The sequence below is a fragment of the Triticum dicoccoides genome, chromosome 4A (assembly GCF_002162155.2).
Source record: "Triticum dicoccoides isolate Atlit2015 ecotype Zavitan chromosome 4A, WEW_v2.0, whole genome shotgun sequence".
NCBI lineage: Eukaryota > Viridiplantae > Streptophyta > Magnoliopsida > Poales > Poaceae > Triticum > Triticum dicoccoides.
In genome coordinates, this window is record NC_041386.1 from 621,769,819 (window position 1) to 621,776,916 (window position 7,098).

At 46.0% G+C, this 7,098-nt stretch overlaps 1 pseudogene; it reads left to right on the forward strand.

Moving 5' to 3' along the window:
* Positions 1–664: 664 nt before the first annotated feature.
* LOC119290354 lies at positions 665–803 on the forward strand (annotated as a pseudogene).
* The last annotated feature ends 6,295 nt before the right edge of the window (positions 804–7,098 follow it).

Consider the following 7,098-nt stretch of genomic DNA (forward strand, 5'->3'; position numbering starts at 1 on the left):
TACCGCGGCCACCTACGGGTGGTAGTACGCTTCCCATATCATCTTTCATGGTAATCAGAGCATCTTCTTCCTAGATCGAGAGAAAAGAGAAGAGATCGCATCTAGCCTCGCCATGACTACCGCCTCCACCCAACCCTGCACCATGAGTGCGCTCACCACATCCCTTGCCTCCGCCTCCACCTTTGCCCCCTCATCATCCAGCGCCTCCCACGCCATACCCCTCGGGCCATCACCACAGGAGAAGCTCACGAGGAATAACTTCCTCATGTGGAAAGCCATCGTGTTGCCGCAAATCAAGGGCGCACAGATGGCTCACCACCTTGATCCGGCGAGCCAGGCGCCACCGGAGACACTCACCATCACCAAGGAGGGCAAGGAAGAGCAGATCGCCAACTTCGCCCGCGTTATCTGGTATGCACAACAGCAGCAACTTCAAGGTTTTCTGATGGGCTCTCTGTCTCGCGAGATACTTGCACAGGTTGTCACTCTTCAGACACCGGCGGAGGTGTGGGCAGCGATCCACGCCACCTTTGCTGCCCAAACTCAGGCGCAAGCCATCAACACACGCATAGAGCTCACAAATCTGAAGAAGGGGAACCTGAGCATGACGGAGTATCTTGCCAAGATCAAGATGCTTTCTGATGAGATCGCATGCACAGGGGCGGCGCTCGGCAATGCTGAGATCGTCTCTCATGTCCTCGCCGGACTTGACCTCGACTACAACCCGGTGGTCTCGGCCCTTGCAGCACGGGTAGAGCCCGTGACTGTCCAGGAGCTGTTCAACCAGCTTCTCAGCTTCGACGCGCGGCTCAACCTTCTTCACGGCATGAACGTCCGCCAGTCGTCTGCCAATGCGGTGTCCCGCGGCCGTGGAGCAGGCCGTGGGCGCGGTCACCAGGGCCGCAGTCGCAACGGCAGCGGTGGTGGCAACGGGCGAGGGCGCGGGAGCAACGCCCGATCTGGGAGCAACGGCTTCAACAACGGCTTCAACAACACCAACAACACCGCTCCTGGATCCTCTTCTTCACCTCGGGTCCGGTGCCAGCTCTGCAAGAAACCAGGCCATGAGGTCATGGATTGCTGGCACCGCTACGACGAGGACTACGTTCCTGATGCACGCCATGCTGCAGCAGCAATCCGTGAGCAGCAAGGAGGAGATGGCACTGTCTGGTATGCCGACTCAGGCGCCACTGATCACGTGACTAGCGAGCTGGAGAAGCTCGCTATGAGGGAAAAGTACTATGGTGATGACCAGATTCACACCGCAAGCGGTGGAGGTATGAAAATAAATCACATCGGCCAAGCCTCTATTAATTCTCCTACATCTAACCGTGATCTAATCTTAAAAGATGTCCTTCATGTCCCTCAAGCCGACAAAAACCTTGCCTCTGTGTCTCGCTTAACTACCGACAACAATGTTTTCTTTGAAACTCACCCTACCTATTTTCTTATAAAGGATCGGGCAACGAGGGAGCTCATTCATCACGGTAGATGCATTGGAGGGCTCTACCCCATCACATCCGGAGCACTTAGTAAAAGGCGTCGTCGTCAAGTCTACTCCGTCGTCAAGCCCTCCTTGGCAAGATGGCATCAAAGATTAGGTCATCCATCGTCGGTCATAGTCAAGCAAGTAGTGAATAAAGACAATCTTCCATTGTCCTCTAGTCAAAAAGATGAGTCTATTTGTGATGCTTGTCAGTGTGCAAAAAGTCACCAACTTCCTTATCCTAAGTCAAATAGTGTGTCTTATGCTCCTTTGGAACTTATTTTCAGTGATGTATGGGGATATGCAAGAGATTCTTTTGGAAGAAAAAAATTCTATGTTAGTTTCGTTGATGATTATAGCAAATTCACTTGGATATATTTGCTTAAATACAAATCTGAAGTTTTCTCTATCTTCCAAGAGTTTCAGAAGTTGGTTGAACGCCAATTTGACAGAAAAATCAAAACAGTCCAAAGTGACTGGGGAGGGGAGTATGGGAAACTCAATTCATTCTTTCGCAATATAGGTATTGCTCATCATGTCTCTTGCCCTCATGCACATCAACAGAACGGTTCAGCCGAACGCAAGCATCGGCATATCGTTGAAGTAGGACTATCTCTCTTAGCCCATGCATCTATGCCACTGAAGTATTGGGATGAAGCCTTTATCACTGCCACTTATCTCATAAATCGTTTGCCTAGCAAAGTCATAGGTAATTCTACTCCTTTGGAACGATTGTATGATCAAAAACCCAACTACAATTCTCTGAAAATTTTTGGGTGCGCATGCTATCCAAATCTTCGTCCTTATAACCAACATAAGCTTGAATTTCGCTCAACGCAATGTGTTTTCCTTGGATATAGCAATCTTCACAAAGGGTATAAGTGTCTAGAAGTATCGTCTGGGCGCATATATATTTCACGGGATGTTGTATTTGATGAAACAATTTTTCCGTTCTCTAAACTCCATCCCAATGCCGGAGCTCTTCTTCGAGCAGAAATAGCCCTCCTTCCAGATTATATGCCTAATTCTGATCATGGGGGGGAATTATGCCAGGCTGCAGATGTGATTTATTCAACAGAAAAATTTAATCCATATGCTAAGTGTGCAGATAGCCATGATTTTATGCAAGGAGAAGGAGACAAAACAGGTGCTGGATCCCAAGAGGATTTCCCTGGCAGCATCTCTGTGCGATCCAAGGCAGATTCCCCTGTCAGCGCTCGATCCGAGACAGAGCGTGGCGCCTCGCGCGCGACAGACGGGCCGGTGGCCGACCGGCTGGGCCCCGCCAGCCCCGCCAGCTCACGTGGTACGCGGGCGGGCGAATCACCACGGGCCACGCCCGAGCGGGCCGGCGCAATAGCCGACCAGGCAACAGGCATGGGGGCCAGCCCTGGCGCTGCGCGCAGCCCGTCCGAGGAGGTGGCCTCAGAAGATGCCGCACGAGTCACGAGCGGGATTCGCTCCTCGGATCGGGAGCAGATCAGAACAGTTGATCAGGCGGGATCCCCTATGGCTGATCATTCTGCTGGCTCTGGTGTGCCGGAGCCTTTACGTCGCCAAACAAGGTCACAGTCTGGTATAGTTCGAGAGAAAACATACACAGATGGAACCATAAGTTATGACAAAGTTAAACGTGCCTTTCTTACTAGCACGGGTGAGCCAATTCATTTGCATGATGCACTTGCTAGTCAAGAGTGGAAGAAAGCCATGGATACTGAGTATGAAGCACTCATGAAAAATAAAACATGGCGTTTAGTACCTCCGAAAAAGGGTCAAAATGTGATTGACTGTAAATGGGTTTATAAGATTAAGAAAAAGTCTGATGGTAGTATTGACAGATACAAAGCCAGATTAGTTGCTAAGGGATTCAAGCAACGGTTTGGTATTGATTATGAGGATACGTTTAGTCCTGTTGTTAAATCAGCTACTATTCGTCTTGTACTATCTATTGCCATTTCCAGAGGTTGGAGTCTGCGTCAGCTAGATGTTCAGAACGCGTTTCTTCATGGTGTTCTGGAAGAAGAGGTTTTTATGAAGCAACCACCAGGATATGAGAACAAAAACAGACCTTATCATGTTTGCAAGCTAGAGAAAGCCTTGTATGGTTTAAAACAGGCCCCAAGAGCCTGGTACTCGAGGTTGAGCACTCAGTTACAACAGCTTGGGTTTACACCTTCAAAGGCTGACACTTCATTGTTCTTTTATAACAAAGGCAACATCACTATGTTTGTGCTTGTTTATGTTGACGATATTATTGTTGCTAGCTCAAGTTCAGATGCCACCACTTGCTTGCTTAAGGATCTGAAGGTAGAATTTGCTCTCAAGGACTTGGGAGATCTTCACTATTTTCTTGGTATAGAAGTTAAACATGTGAAGGACGGTATACTTCTGACTCAAGAAAAATACACTGCTGATATACTCAGGAGAGTAGGTTTGGAAAAGTGTAAGCCTGTAAGTACACCCATCTCAACTTCAGAAAAGCTCACAATTGATAGTGGGGTAGCACTTGGACCAGAGGATGCAACAAATTACAGAAGTGTTGTGGGTGCATTACAGTATCTGACTCTTACACGTCCTGATATTTCTTATTCTGTGAACAAGGTATGTCAGTATTTACATGCACCTAGTACCACTCATTGGACAGCAGTTAAAAGGATTGTGAGATATCTTAAGTTTTCAGAGGGACTTGGGCTTCAAATTACCAAGTCTCCATCTACACTTGTTACTGCTTATTCAGATGCAGACTGGGCTGGGTGTGCTGATGATAGAAGGTCCACAGGTGGTTTTGCTGTATTTCTGGGAACAAATCTTGTGTCATGGAGTGCAAGAAAACAGGCTACTGTCTCGAGGTCTAGTACTGAGGCTGAGTATAAAGCTCTAGCAAATGCTACAGCTGAAGTAATGTGGATTCAAACTTTGCTGTATGAGCTTGGGATTAAAACTTCACGGGCTGCAAGGTTATGGTGTGACAATATTGGTGCAACCTATCTCTCAGCTAACCCTGTTTTTCATGCACGAACAAAGCATATTGAAGTTGACTTTCATTTTGTTCGAGAAAGAGTATCTCAAGGACTTCTTGACATAAGGTTTATTCCAACTGGTGATCAGTTGGCTGATGGGTTTACAAAGCCTCTCACAATGAGAAAATTGGATGGCTTCAAGTACAATCTGAACCTTGGTAAGTTCCCATAGAGGTTCGATTGAGGGGGAGTGTTAGACAAAAGGATAGATAGAGTTGTAGTTTAAACTCATATATCTCTTTCTATCTGTTTTTCTCTCTGTTCAAACTACTTCCCTCGATCTCCTGTAATCTAGACGTATCCTAGCGATCGTCTCAACTTGTATGCCACGGCAGGCTGTTCGCCAGAGTCAATATATACCGCGGCCACCTACGGGTGGTAGTACGCTTCCCATATCATCTTTCAGATTCAACCTTTTGATATCTTTAATTTACGTACCTTGATGTCTCCATAATCTATGTCAAACCATCAAAATTGTCAGTGAAATGGCTCCATAAATAATGCATAATCACCAATGCATTACTCGTAAACTATCCATGGACCATACAGTAGTAGAGAGTGTTTTCTCTCCCCTCTTCCTTCATCTTTTAGTATCCCCTTGATGATCAGAGAACGGTCTGTTATGTACCACGTACACGCTACCTATTATTTGCACTTTCATGTGTATGTGTACATCAACACTCTTGTAATATACTCTTTCTGTAAACTAACATAAGGGCGTTTAGAATACTAAAGTAATGATTTAAACGCTTTTATATTATAAGGGCTTTTAGAATATTAAAGTAATGATTTAAACGCTCTTATATTATATTAGTTTACAGAGAGAGTATTTCTTTACCCTCTAACGTGCATATGTGCTGCTACTTAATCCTAGTGCCAAATGACGTTCGAAGGCACTGCTATTTACTAATTTACAGGACGCGAAGAGATGCTTACAGAGGACACTGATTGTTGTATCCAACCCGAATGTTTGTTCTCAATCATCGTGTCCTCTAAGACTACCACGTATCCAACCGCCTAACTATTGCCTAATCAGGTGCCTTCTAGACTAGTAAGAAGTAATTTAAACTAATAACACGCATATGTGTGATGTCATGTAACATTTTGTTTATTAAAGATCAAGCTTGGCGTGTGGTGGAACCACTTATCAAGAAATATCTTAAAACTCATTTTTTTAAAAAAATCTGAGAACCATGTTTATCTTATACTCATACTAAAATGGTCGTATGCATCCCTAGTTGATGCATAGGCCGAGAAGTGAAAATCTCTCTCATTTAAAAGTGGTTGCATGCATCACCCAAATGTAGAGGCCGAGGTCATCCTCCTTTTCTAAAAAAATGCAACACTTCATTTATTACGTTATACACTCATCTTATCTTGATATGTGTGATGTTACTCATATTGTGAGTAAGTAGCTATGTTACTTAATTTATCTCTCTATTTATTAATTAACTGCCACAACATCTTTTTTTGCTTAGGTATCATATATGTTACTAACTCCCACTATGGATGGTCTTACAAGGGATGCAATTGTTCGAAGCAGCCCTTTGCCTCACACGTGATTGCATGGAACCGGCTAATTACCTACGGCCAATTAGCAGTACCATAATTATTTTCCGTAAACGTACACAGCCTTGAGGCATCCAATGGACGTGTGTTTTCCATAGGCCATGACTTCACGACGTGATGCGTATCTTCTAATAAGAGCAACAGTAACCTTTCACTAACACATCCATGCATTCACCACGTACGTGCTGCTAACTGAACCAAGCGGCTGGCTATTAGCATGTGATAGTTAGCAATGTATGCATTGCACTCTGATATACCTTTATACATACACATCTACCACATATTTATTTATTTATGAAGGGAGAGAAGAGTGTATTTAAGCCCACAATTCTATTTCCTTTATGTCTAGTAATCATCACACTAGACAACATAATATTAGAATTATTTCTCTAAATTACCTGGGTCACACTGAATATTCAAAATATTCTTACACGGGGGCGTTGGAGATGTCCTCATGGTCAAAATCTCCGCCTGATAGCTGAACCGTGAACCCAAATTTCACAGTGATTCAATCTGGGAAGGGGTGGTTTGTTTTGGACCATTTCGTGCTGTTCCTCCTTCGGTTTCACTTTGGGTTAGAGCATCTCCAATAAACGATCCGTATGTAAAAATAACTAATTTTTGAAGATTCAAGAGCAAAAAGCGTTACTCCAACAGACGATCCATATGTAAAAAAAAATTAGACCACCGTCTCCCGGAGATGTAAAATTTAAAACTTCGTGACGAGATACAACTGATGTAAAACCGCGGTCGGCCGCCAAATGACCAACCGCCACTTCATTCCCCTTCCGTCTCGCGACCGCCCGCCAGCGACCCTCCCCGCCGCAGCTCCCCGCTCGGCCGCCGCCCCGCCGTAGATCTAGCCCCCGCCACCGATTCCACCCCGCATGGGTCGTCGCCAGCCGCCGCGCTGCCCCATCCCGTCCGCCTCCGCTCCGGCCGCCTCCGCCCCGCCCCGACCCCGTCCGCCTCCTCTCCAGCCGCCTCCGCCTCGTGTCCGTCCTTCGCTTGGCCCCGCTCCGT